At 37.8% G+C, this 13,987-nt stretch overlaps 1 protein-coding gene and 1 long non-coding RNA gene across 5 annotated transcripts in view; both read left to right on the forward strand.

The window, feature by feature from the left end:
- Nucleotides 1-13,987, forward strand: part of RBPJ (recombination signal binding protein for immunoglobulin kappa J region) — a 215,192-nt gene that overhangs the window by 153,232 nt on the left and 47,973 nt on the right. The window lies entirely within an intron of this gene.
- Nucleotides 4,829-6,272, forward strand: LOC116584956. The gene is made up of 2 exons (XR_004283395.1): nucleotides 4,829-5,791; nucleotides 6,004-6,272. It is a non-coding gene; the product is annotated as an uncharacterized LOC116584956 (long non-coding RNA).

The raw sequence follows: 13,987 nt of genomic DNA on the forward strand, positions 1-13,987 counted from the left end.
TGAAATTTAGCTTTATTGAAACTCCGTTTTGATTGAAATTCTTGTGGAAAAAGTAATCTGTGAGTGAGAACTTGTGACCTGGGGTAGGGATGGGGAAGATACAGTTACTGTGTTATCAAACTGGAGTGACTTGGAACAGGTAAAACCCAGTGAAGGCACTTTTGAAGTAAAAGCTGTTGCTCCAGATGCTGGGAACGAGTTTTCAATCGTACCCTCCCTACCTCTGCATTTATATACTTTGTTTTGTTGTCTACCATATCCTCTGCCGCAAGACACTGACTGGTTATAGCAGGTACTTAGTAAATATTTGTCAAATGAATGAACTTTGGTAATGCAGGTTGTTATGACATGTCTGCCATGCCATGGCAGTTTACCAGTGGAAAGAATGAGTGGATGTATCAGGAAGTAATCACATTTTGAAAAGATTATAACTTCTACAGTTTTGTCATCAGTGAACTTTTTTTGTGAGTTAAATTGTCTATTAAAGACCAAGGAAATCTTTGGGACCCTGAGTGTCTCAGTCAGTTAAATGTCCGATTTTTTTTTTATCTCAGAGCAGGTCTTGATCTCAGGGTTGTGAGTTTGCGCCCCATGTTGGGCTCCACGCTTCAATGTGGAGCTTACTTTAAAAAAAAAAAGAAGGGCGAGAAAGAGTCTTGAGTGGATAATAGCTAACATTTAATGAGTATTGGACTTACAAAATGCCACCTGCACCTCTCCAGGTTGTTAAAATTAACATTTGTATTTTATATATGTGGAGACTGAAACTCTAGAAAAACTGTGAAAGGGCTAGAGTTGTTTTTTTGTTGGAAAGACCTGGACTTCAGGGGAAAAGCTGGAAATAGTTTATACAATAATTCAACAGATTTTACTCACAATGGTAGATCTCCAAGTGTGAGATTTTTTTTTTATAGGGAAAGAATGATTGTGATCTTTGCTTGTATCCCACAGAAGAAAAGCTCTGTATTTGAACTAAAACATTTCCATATTTGGGATTGACTAGATTTAGTTTGTTAGGAGGTGGACAGTTGCCCTTTTATGGCCACTAGGCACTCCATCGCTTTTATTTCTCTTTAACTTGGTGGCTCTGGCACTTCCTCAAGCAACCCTTTTCTTTTTTACTGCTGTCTTGCATTCCAGTGTTCTCTCTCCTTTCTTCCCTTCTACCCTACAAGCTCCTCCCTCCCTCATTTACATGCAGCCTGAAAAAACAAGAACATTTGTTCTCCATTCCTCTTACTTAAAATAATATGTGAACAGTGCTTTCGAATCCGAAAACTGGGCAGATCAAGTGAGAAATGAGGATGTTATGAAAATAATATAAAATACAGGTCCTAGCAAGTTGTCCAAAAGTCAAGAGGGCTGACCCCAGGACAAGTAGTGTTCCTCTTTCAGATTAAAAGATTTGTTAAGTATAATGACCAGACTAGTAGGATTAATTCTTTTTTTTTTTTTTTTAAAGATTTTATTTATTTATTTGACAGACAGAGATCACAAGTAGGCAGAGAGGCAGGCAGAGAGAGAGGAGGAAGCAGGCTCCCTGCTGAGCAGAGAGCCTGATGCGGGGCTTGATCCCAGGACCCTGAGATCATGACCCGAGCCGAAGGCAGCAGCTTAACCCACTGAGCCACCCAGGCGCCCCATAATTCTTGAATACTAGAACCAAACCAAGGCACTGAGGGATAACCAGGGAAAAAAATTAAAAATTACCAATTTAAATGACTCCCCTTTAATTTTGGTTCTCATTCTGAAGTTCAAATTTATACTTAGAATTAAGGCTCTAACTTCAGTCTCATACCTAGGAACCACCATGATTTTAAAAGCCCAGGGTGTTAAATATGTTAATTGCATCATTATATTGACATATATAATAGGTATCATATTAGTGTTTGATTATTGATATTACAGTGCAAAACTGCTTGGGTGAAATTGCTGAAAACCTATACCTGGTATATGTAAGTTTTCCTTTCAGTTAGTTTTAGACTCATCAAAACTACATGAAGGAACATGGACTTCTGAGGACTTCTTTTCAGGTGTATTGTTTTATTGTTTGTAGCTCCATTTAGGTCTTTTTTTTTTCTTCAGAGATTGTATGTATTTGCCAGAGAGAGAGAGAAGACAGCGAGAGAGAGAACACAAGCACGGGGAAGTGGGAGAGGGAGAAGCAGGCTTCCTGCTGAGCGGGGAGCCCAATGTGGGTCTTGATCCCAGACCCTGTGATCATGACCTGAGCCGAAGGCAGATGCTTAACGACTGGGTCACCCAGGTGTCCCTCCATTTAGACCTTGATGTCACTTATAGAATCTGTCAGAAACATGGATTATCACTTTTTTGAAGTTGTATATTGCTACTGTTGAGCAAGTAGTAACAGTAATGTTTATCAGGACACTTTCCATGGGAAAAGTAATTTAATGAAGGTAAGAAAATTGTCATCATCATAGGTTTTTGACTTGGGTAAAATAGTTCCTTTATCTCTGCATTGTAAAACTTGTAAATTTAATATCAGTTTATTTGGGAGACTATATAGAATTTTTTTCTCCAGTGTAGAAAATAATTTATTTTAGATTGATTTGTTCATGATTATTATTTAATTCAAAGTAGTCTAAACATTAGAGTTTAAGACCTACTATTCCATAATTTTTTTTTTCTGTTGCCTTTTTTCTCTTTTTTTAATAAATGACTTGCTATTTTGGTTTATTGGTTTAGTGAACACACACTGTCTCTAGGCTTATATTTGAAAACTTCATGTTAATACTGTACACTCTTGAGTCAACATTAATGAGAATAATACAAGCTTGTAACTTTGGCCATATTTCTCTGATGTGCACTTCTGCTATTTAAAAAAAAAAAAAAAAAAAAAGATTATTCAGCATGAAAGTTAGGGCCTGGAAGAAAAATCCACTGTGCATGTTTAATTTATTGTGGAAACAAGTTGGCATTTTTTTTTTCCATTACAGGGATATTTAGTTATAATTCTTTAAAGGTTCTGTATTCCATTAATCCCTAGAGCTATTAACACTTCAGATTTTCCTGGTTTATTTAACCTTATGCCATTGTTTCATATTCTCTCATCCTTGAAATTCAACAGTTTTGGTTTGCTGAGAAATAGTTTACAGGTTAAAAAGTGATTTTCTGAAACATTAAATAAATTTTCATGTGATAGGCGGTTTGTTGAATGGAAAAAGCAAATAGACATTAATTCTTCAGTGAACTAGGGGGAAAAGAAGTCCTTACTTGGGGAAGGCAAAGAAGATAAACAGTTTAAGGACCAGAGTGTGGGTCTCATTATCTTGACCTTAGTATGGTTGGTATGTAATTAGAAGTTGGGGAAGGTCCTACCTTCTGACTTTCTGAGCTTCAGTTTTCCTTTCTAAGTTTGAAAGAATGCCTGCTTCTCATGTTGTTAATGAGAAGTAAATGAGAGCATGTATTTGTTGTTATCTACTTTTCTCTTCTGATATATGAGGCCAGTTTAGGAAGCTGTGGATGTTAAGTAGTAAGGAGAGCTTCATCTAACCTTACGGAATCAGGAATGGAAATGAAGATAATTTGAAATACAGTTGGTAACATTAGTCAGTGAATTGCTTGTGACAGAAGGCAAGAATGAGAAGAGGTCAGTAATACTCATAACTATAGAGAAGAGAAACTGCATGTCTTTTGGGAGTACACGGATATGGAAGTTGGTGAAAGGAATGTTAAGAATTAAGTTGTTACAGTGGAGTTTGAAGAAAAATGTATCCTCCTATTTTCTCATTAGACAATTGGATGTCAGGCAGTTGACTGGACAGTCAATTAGTAAATTATCCCTAACAACAGCTTTGCAGTTTGCCTAATTTAAATTCATAGCACAGCAAAATACTGAGTAAATACATAGCACGGAAGACCCAAATGGTGAGAGTTCAGCCTGCATCTATAAAAGGTGTTATCCTTGTTTTCTTCATTGCTACCCCTTTACTCCCAAAGCTTTTGCTCCTTCCTGGATTAGTGCTTCACCACCAGAAGTTACTTGTGACTGATATTTTTAATCACTTCACGGTCATTCTCAATGCAGCACCTTTCTTTTCGTCTGCATTGGGCAGAGAGGCTCCTCATAATTGTTAAGAGGCTCCTCATGATTGTTAAGAGTATCAAGTTGCTTGTAGCACCACCCAGGGTAAAACGGTTTGCTGTCAGATTGCAGGGTTGATAAACCCCTGTACCCGTCTTGTGTGTTACTTTCCCGTGCCCCCCCCCCCCCCCCAAATCACACACACCTCCTGAGAAGCTTGAGGGAGCAGATACTAGCTACTTGTCCTGTGTTTTTGGTCCTAGGGGTGAATGAAGGCAGTGCGACAGGGTAATGGCTCAGATATACTTCGGCAGAAAGCCATTCTTTAAGCTTTGAGCTGTGGTTAAGACCATTTCTTCCTAGTGGTTTTGGCGTTACCACAAATGCAGGTTTATTTTAATACGACATGTGATAATAGAAGGCAAAGTTAAAATGTGGAAGAAATATCATTTGGGTATTAACATTCAGGCAGAAAGCATTTCTTTATTCATGCAATGGGGTTATAAAAAACATTTTGGAGGGGCACTTGGGTGGCACAGTTGGTTAAGCATCCAACTCTTGGTTTTAGCTCAGGTCATGATCTCAGAGTTGTAGGACAGATCCCTGTGTGGGGTTCTTCACTCCACGTGGAGTCTGCTTGGGTTTCTCTGTCCCTCTGTCCTCCCACATGCACATATGGATGTGCAAATGCTCCTTTTCTTTCTCTCAGATGAATAAATCTTTTAAAAAATTTTGGAAATCTGTTCCCTATTCTGAACATATGAATTTTGATTTTATTATTTTTGTTTATTAAAGTTCTCCATTTTAATTAGGTGTCCTATTTTACATATTTTAAGATGATAATTGCCGTCTCTTACTTTGCCCTTAGGAACAGGTTTCTTTGAAAGTGCTTAACTACATTACAAACCTGAGTCATAGGGACGCCTGGATAGCCCAGTCAGTTAAGCATACTTTGGCTCAAGTCATGATATCCAGGGTTGTGGGATCTATCACCACCCCCACGGGCTCCCAAGGAGTCTGTTTCAGATTATCTGTCCCACTGCCCCTCCCCTACACTGTGTACTCACTCTCTTAAATAAATAAATGATATATTTAAAAACAAAAAAATAAACCCAAGTCAGAGCCTTACCTTTATGCGTTAGACTTTATTATGGCTATCCTATCCATAAATGTTCTGGTCTGGGTTATTTAAAAGGAAAATAAAAGGCGGATGCACTGCTGAATTCAAATACTTGAGAATACCAGACTGTGTGTTTTAGATTTGGCTATTTAAGAAATTGACCAAACATGGCTTGTTGGAGTTGGGCTAGTACTGTGTCTGTATAATTTCTAACAACAGAAAAAAAGAATGTAAAAGCTCTTTGTTAGCTGAAGATGTCTGTGTAGATTCTTGGTCCTTTTCAACTCAGAAAAAAATGTACTTTAGAGAATTATGATTGATAGTGTAAATAGTAGAATCATGAAACTCTCATAGTTCCCATTGCAATTGTAACATTTGCCCTTGTGCAGGGAAAATGTAAGAGTAATTGTCCAATTTATGACATACATAGATGTGCACACATGTCTGTCGATATGTGTGTAGTAAGGTATGACTGCCACAGTAGTTGTCTTTAGATTTACCGAATTTTATGTATTTATAGCTTTAGACAGCATTATTTTTTTTACTTTTTAGTATTCAAAGAAAAATTTATCCTTTATAAAATTTAGTCAGTAGCTGAAATATTAGGAGGGTAATGAAAGAAGGTTTCTTTTTTTTTTTTTTTAAGATTTTATTTATTTATTTGACAGAGAGAGATCACAAGTAGGCAGAGAGGCAGGCAGAGAGAGAGGAGGAAGCAGGCCCCCTGCTGAGCAGAGAGCCCGATGCGGGACTCGATCCCAGGACCCTGAGATCATGACCTGAGCTGAAGGCAGGGGCCTAACCCACTGAGCCACCCAGGCGCCCCTGAAAGAAGGTTTCTGAACTTTCAGGTTTTTTGTTGACCCCCTCACTGAAGCAAATCAAATCTTTTATCATAGAAAGTTTTAGAATCAGTTACTGCACTTTAAGAGTCTGTCATAAAAATTCATGCTCCAGGGGCACCTCCATGGCTCAGTCAGTTAAGCACCTGCCTTCAGCTCAGGTCATGATCCTCTGAGCCCCTTTCCATCATACTCCCTGCAGGGAGTCTGTTTCCCCTTCAACTCTGCCCCTCCCACCTCTCATTGTCTCTCTCTCTCTCTCTCTCTCTCTCTCTCAAATAAATAAATAAATAATCTTTTAAAGAAAATTTTATACCAAGGCACTCTCTTCACATGTTGGTATCCGGAATTGAACTATAATTAAATTCTATCTTAATGCAGAGCATATGGAAAATCATGAACAAAGTTCATGTTATGTTTTGTTCAAAACAAGTACATTTTGAACAAAATTTACCATTATGTAAACTTGGGCAAGGTAGTTTCTAAGCTAATTTCTTCATCTGTGTAATGAGGATAATAGCACCCACTTTATGAGACTGATTGGTGTATGAAGTAGAGATATGTGGGCACAGTTCCTAGCCTGTGCCAGTTTTCTACTAGCTGCTATTACAGTGTAATCTATATGGTTAGGGACTGTGTTTCTTATTTGTTGCCATGTGTTGCAAGTATAGTGCAGTGCCTAACATAGTAGGCACTTAAATATGTATTAAATAGTTAAAATAAAAAGGAACCATGGGACGTCTGAGTGGCTCCGTGGGTTAAACGTCTGCCTTTGGCTCAGGGCATGATTCCAGGGTCCTGGGATCGAGTTCTGCATCAGGTTCCCTGCTCATCAGTGAGTCTGCTTTCCCCTCTGCCTGCCGCTCCTCCTGCTTGTACACTCTGTTTCTGACATAAATAAAATCTTAAAAAAATAAAAATAAAAGGAAGCAGAATCTAGGAAAACAATTATACTTTCCCTCCTTCTTTTCAGTTTTAAATGAGAGAGGCAAAGGAAGCCAATTTTAAAATTAATAATGGGAGCATTCCAGTCCTAGTACATAATCAGTATTTTTCCATGACACTGCATGATTAGTGATTTTTTAAAAAGGCATAATCTTGTGATAGATTATTTGCCAAATAGAAGACCACAGATGATCCTAATTTTTTGCCTACTAAGTAGGAGAGAAGATTGTTGGAATATCTGATCTACAGTTTGGCTGGTGAGGGAAGAAGACCAGTTTAGTTAGGACTTAAGTCCTCCCTTGGTATAATATTTTAAAAAAAAATTTTTAAAGATTTTTATTTATTTGTTTGACAGAGAGAGACACAAGAGAGGGAACATAAGCAGGGGAAGTGGGAGAGGGAGAAGCAGGCTTCCCGCTAAGCAGGAGTCCTCTGTGGAACTCCTTCCCAGGACCCTGGGATCATGACCTGGGCCGAAGGCAGATGCTTAATGCCAGAGCGACCCAGGAGCCCCAGTATTTAACTTTTCTTAATATGGAATACATACATCTTGGAATGGTGTAGCCACGGACTAGAATCACCACCTTATAAAATTTTGATGTTAGAACAAAATTTGAAGACAATAGGATTGCAGTCCATGAAAGAACTTTTTTTTTTTCAAAAAAGAGAAAAAAAGCCATTCATTCAAAAATACTAAAGATACATATATTTATACATACCACACCCAAATATTTTTCCAAATTAGTAAACCTACAAAAACAAAGCACACAAATTGTAAATGTACACGAAAGTGAAATTTCACAAAGTGAATATACATGTGTGACCATCACACACCAATATGGAAGAAATTATCAGCTTCCTAGAAGGCCTCTTGTAGCCACTTTTAGTATTAGTCTCTATACCACTCTTTTGAAGATAACCTGTATCCTGGTGAACAGTGCAGATGAGTTTTGCCTATTTTTGAATTTCATATAAGCAGAATTAGACAGTTTTGTATCTTTTGAGTCTGGTGGCTTTTGCTAATGATGAGCTGATCACATCTGTGGTAATAGTTTGTTCACTTTGATTGCTGAGTAGCACTCTATTATATAATTATTCTGTAATTTATTTGATCCTTGACAGTGGCCTTTTGGGTTGTTTCTGGTTTTGGGTTATGTCTGATGATGCTATGGACATTTTTATACATGTCTTTTGGTACCCATTTATACACATGTGATTATAACGTTTTACTACTCTTGAACTTCATCAGCAATAATAATCAAAGTCAGCAAGCATTGGAAACTTTGTCCATCATCTTAGTAGTATTGCTACATTCTCAGGTGTACTTTTTAAAAAAAATATTTTATTTATTCATTTGACAGAAAGAGAGAGCGAGATCACAAGTAGGCAGAGAGGCAGGCAGAGAGAGAGGGCGGAAGCAGGCTCCCTACTGAGCAGAGGGCCTGATGCAGGGCTTGATCCCAGGACCCTGAGACCATAACCTGAGCTGAAGGCAGAGGCTTAACCCACTGAGCCACTTAGGCATCCCTCTCAGGTGTACTTTTATTAAGGAAGAGACACGGACATTTATGTACTGCCTGATTGCATGGTACTGCTGCTGAGGCTATTCTGTTCCACAGGCAGAGTCAGGATTAAATTAGGAAGAGACCCATTGGACCTGACTTTTTACAGGAAAACATTCTTTTCTTACTTCTCCTGTTTCCTTTTGCTTGGCCTCTCTCCTCTGTGTTTATCCTTTGATTCCTCACCAGGTACATGGAAAATTTTATTTTTAGAGTGTTAAGACTCCATATAGACTCCAACTTTAAAATTGTGAGGTCTTTTGGCTTAATAGTTACTTTTTTAAAATTGAAAATTACCTATTTTTCCATAGTTTGTTAATTTTTTGGAGGCAGGAACTTACTCTGAGAAACCTCCTGAAATGTAACTTACTTGTTTTTCTCATATCCTTTTCTATTAAAAATCTCCTTTTTGCTGTGGGTTAAGCTTCCCTAACAGAAATCATCAATGGGTACTTCTTGGGGTTGTGACCTCTCTCAGTGCCAAATGCATCTTGTTCACTTATCCTAGGTAGTGGTTAACAGGTAACTAGAGCCCTTTCCAGACAGATTTTATACACTAAATGTTGCATTTTACTAAATGTTTTATACACTAAATGTTGTATTTCTAAGAGTGGAACCCATGAAGGACAGGTGAAAAAAAAATCCTGTTATGGATGGTTGTATACTCCTATAGCTTTCTCCTTCTCCTTCAGTTTTTGTTCATTCATTCATTCATTCAGAGGGAGAGCACACTAGAGCAGGGTGGGAGGAGAGGGACAAGCAGGCTCTGTGCTGAGCGTGGAGCCCTCCTTAGAGCTCAGTCACAGCCTGAGTCAGAATCAAGAGTCCAGTGCTGACTGAGCCACCCAGGTGCTCCACTCTTATGGCCTTCTAAATTTCATTTTAGGTAGGGGGGAAATGTTTTTTATTTTGGCTGGCTTCTTCATTCCTTCCTTCCCTCCCTACCTTCCTCCCTTGTCTTACTAGGGTTGGAAAGAATATTTAAGAGATGAGAGAAAAGTTAATACTTTTTCTGATTAATATCAGATTTATTTCTTATGGCAAAAGAATTTTAGTTGAACACCTAGCCTTCAGAGAACTGAGAGCCATTTAACATGTGCAATTTTTTAGAGAGGGGAAAATTTGTAGAGAGGGGAAAAAAGTCTTCACTACTTATAATTTGAGTTGGGGATGAGAAATAAGATGAGAAGTGTGTGGGAGAAAACTTTGTGACTTCATTTCATATACAAGCCAGTTGTCCATGATCACTTGTGGATTTTCTCTGAAAGATGTTTAGTCCTGAACATCTGATAGGTTGCTGTGTGTTCTCTGGGCTGCCCTTCCTTGAAAGGTAGAGATTTTCAGATAAACTCCTTTCTTTCATGTCTTTGCTTTAATAGTAGTAGGACCATTTGTGTGTGTGTACACATGTGTACTTTTCTCTCTCTCTCTCTCTCTCTCTATATATATATATATATATATATTCCTCATTTATTTTGGCACCTCATTGTCTGTTTTTAAATTACTAGGCAGCTGTCACTTGACCTGGTACTAACATAGGACCCCTCAAAGCTAAGCCACTATCCCCCTGTAAGCCATAGGTGTTTTTTTTTTTTAAAGTGAGATCATATATATATATATATATATTTTTTAAAGATTTTATTTATTGATTTGAGAGAGACAAAGCGAGAGAGACAAGTGGGAGGAGAGGGAGAAGCAGACTCCCACTGAGCAGGGAGTCTGATGTGGGGCTCAATCAATCCCAGGACCCTGGCATCGTGACCTGGGCAGAAGGCATCGTGACTTAACCAACTGAGCTACCCAGGTACTCAGTTATATGACTGTAAGCCATAGCTTAAAGCAAAACTAAATGTATTTTTTTGTATAGTAAAATATATAGAACCTATGGTTAGTGCTGTGAAATGTGTAAGCCTGTTGATTCACAGATCTGCACCCGTGGGGCAAATAATACATTATATGTTAATAAAAATAATTTAAAAAATATATAGAGAACCTAAAATAAACCATTTCAGCTATTTTTAAGTGTACAGTTCAGTTGTAGTAAGTACATTTACATTATTGCACAACCATTACCACCATCTGTCTCCAAAGCATTTTCATCTTCCCAAACTGAAACTTTGTACTCAATAAATACTAGCTCTCCCCCACCCCATGCCCGCCTCCACCCCAGCTCCTGGCAACCACCATTCTACTTTTCTATGAATTTGATTGCTCTAGGCACCTTAGAGAAATGGAATCCTAGAACATTTGTCCTTTTGTGTCTGGTTTATTTAACTTAACATAATGTTTTCAAGGTCATCCACATGGTAGCATGTATCAGAATTTCCTTTTTTTAAGGCCAAATAATATTTCATTGTGCGTATATGCTGCATTTGCTCTTCATTCACTGGTGTAGGCATTTGTGTTGTTTCCACCTTCTGGCTGTTGTATATATTGCTGCTCTTAGCACTGGTGTGCAAGTATCTGTTTGAGTCCCTGCTTTGACTTCTTTTGGGTTTATATCCAGAATTGGAATTGATGGATCAAGTAGTAATTGAGTGTTTAACTTTTGGAGGAACGACTATAGTGTTTTTTGCAGCAGCTGCACCATTTTATGATCTTGTCAGCAATGTACAGGATTCCAGTTTCTGTGCATCATCTCCAACCCTGTATTTTCTGTTATTGTTGATGATCGCCATCATAATGGGTGTGAAATGGTATCTCAGTATTGTTTTAATTTGCATTTTCCTAATGATTAGTGATGTTGGACATCTTTTCATGCTTTTGTTTATCTTCTTGGACAGATGTCTATTCAGGTCCTTTTCTTAGTTTTTTTTTCCTTTCCTATTTTTTTTTAAAAGAGTTTTTAAAATTTATTTAACAAAGACACAGTGAGAGAGGGAACACAGCAGGGAGTGGGAGAGAGAGAAGCAGGCTTCCCACCCAGCAGGAAGCCCGATGTGGGCCCTGATCCCAGGACTCTGAGACGATGACCCGAGCCGAAGGCAGATGCCCAACAGCTGAGCCACCCAGGCGCCCTTCCTTTCCTATTTTTAAGTTAGGTTTTTTGTTGTTGATTTAGAGGTGTTCTTTTTATATTCTGGGTATCAGTTATATGAGGTGGATGGTTATTTACATTTCTTTCTTTCTTTTTTTTTTTCCCCCAAGATTTTATTTATTTATTAGACAGAGAAAGACAGAGCGAGAGAGGGAACACAAGCAGGAGGAGTGGAAGATGGAGAAGCAGGCTTCCTGCTGAGCTGGGGCTCGATCCCAGGACCCTGGGACCATGCCCTGAGCCAAAGGCAGATGATGAACGACTGAGCCACCCAAGAGCCCCTATTTACATTTATTTCTAAACCAGTATACATAGGTATTTGTCTTGAAGGATCCATTTCAGTTTTACTGTATTTATTAGAGTAAATACCATTGAGTAATCCAGCCTTGACGAAGTAGTGGTTTTATTGGGTGCTCATGCAGTGCCAGGTACTCTTTTAAGATGCTATACACATATGAACATTTTAAATTCTTGCAATAATCCTATATGGAAGGACTTTTTTTTTTTTCTTTAAGATTTTATTTATTTATTTGACAGAGTTCCAAGTAGGCAGAGAGGGAGGCAGAGAGAGAGGAGGAAGCAGGCTCCCCACTGAGCAGAGAACCCGATGCGGGGCTCCGTCCCAGGACCCTGAGATCATGACCTGAGGTCCCAGGACCCTGAGATCATGACCTGAGGCTGAAGGCAGAGGTATTAACCCACTGAGCAACCCAGTACTTTCACCCATGGAAGTACTTTTATCTGTGTTTTCAGTTGAGGGAACTGAGACATAGAGTTTAAGTAACTTCCATTAGTTTGTGTTAAAGCCAGGATTTGAATTTAAGCAACCCAGCTCCTGAACCACAGCACTTGGTTACCTCTCCCGTATACGTTACATTTTGTGTTCTCATCAGATGACACTTTCACTTCTTGAACACTGCCTTAAAAGGTAGTTCATAAGGTCAGGTAAAGTGTCTAAAGGAGTTCTTAACAAAAATTAAACAGATAGTTAAGATTGAAACCTATTTAAGCTTCTTTTAAGTTGCATTGTATTTCCCTTTGTGGAAGTATATGTTTTCCTTAAGGGTGTGAATTGCTTTATTTGAAGTGGACATATTTTTTCTAAAGTAGCCTGCCCAGTGAAATTTGCAGAGACAATTTTTTGAGTAAATTTTTAACTTGTATGCCTTTTCCTTTTTTTTTTCCTTTTTTTATTTTAAGGCGGCTGTGTTCTTAACTTGGTGTGAGTTGATTTCTAGATAATGCAATTTCATTTGCTATTTACCTAAATCAAACTTAATTAGTAAAGAATAAAACACCTGTTTGATTGTATAATGCATTGCAGAGCAAAATGGAATTTTTGCCACTATCACAGATAGTAATAGCAGCATTATCACAGATAATTTTGTGTGTAGGGTATATGTATTGTTTTATACATGCGCTTGGAGTACAGGGTGAAAATGTAGATCTTATTTCCTCATTGAAAAATGAATGCTCTTTACTGGATCACTTTTTTGTTATATGTATATAGCTATGACTGGGAGGTAATAGGCAATCAGCAGTCTATTCCTGATTTTACACATGGAATTTAAAAATTTTTTGTTTATACAGACAATGCTTTATTCAGTATCTTGGTATGCATATTTGTCTACCTATATAATAAATATCCAGAATCAAATGGCTAGGAATTCAAAGTAATTGACATCTAGAATTATAATAGACATTGTTAAAATGTCTTCCAAAATGATTGCACAATTTTTAAACTCCAGCAGTGCGTGAGATTTCCTGTTTCTCCACTTGTACACTAGCATTATCAAACTTTACATCTACAGTAAGCGAACCTTGCATAATTGTCGTGAGAACATAAAAGCTGTGCCAGGAAGCTGGCCATAGTCTTTTATGTGACACCTCCCATGAATGTTTTTTGATAGGTTTGTCACCACCAGTTTCTGCGGCAAGCAGGGTCAGGCCAGCAACTTGATCAGGAGATTAGTATTTCTCTGAGTGTGGCCTTTTTACTCTGATATAATTTTAGTATACAGAAAATTGCAAAAATACTGTAAGGAAACTCACCCAGGTATCTAAAGTATTAACATTTTACCACATTTCTTTTATTCCTCTATATATATACACAACATACTTATTTTCTTTAGATGATTTGAAGGTAAGAAGTAGACAACATACTCTTTTCCCCCTAAGTACTGCAGTGATCGTTTTTAAAAATAAGAACAGTCTCTTATATAACCCCTGTACTGTTATCAAAACCAAGAAATTAAAATCAGTATAATCCATTCTCCACTCTGTTAGTTTTTATTCACATTTTGTCAGTCTAAATAATGTCCTTTAAAGCAGAAGTAAATGCTGGATAGTATGTTGTACTCAGTTATTATATATCTTTAGCCTCCTTGAATCTGGGTCAATTCCTCAGTTTTTTGTCTTTTATCACCTTGATGC

Source organism: Mustela erminea, chromosome 2 (assembly GCF_009829155.1).
Source record: "Mustela erminea isolate mMusErm1 chromosome 2, mMusErm1.Pri, whole genome shotgun sequence".
In the NCBI taxonomy this organism is placed as follows: domain Eukaryota; kingdom Metazoa; phylum Chordata; class Mammalia; order Carnivora; family Mustelidae; genus Mustela; species Mustela erminea.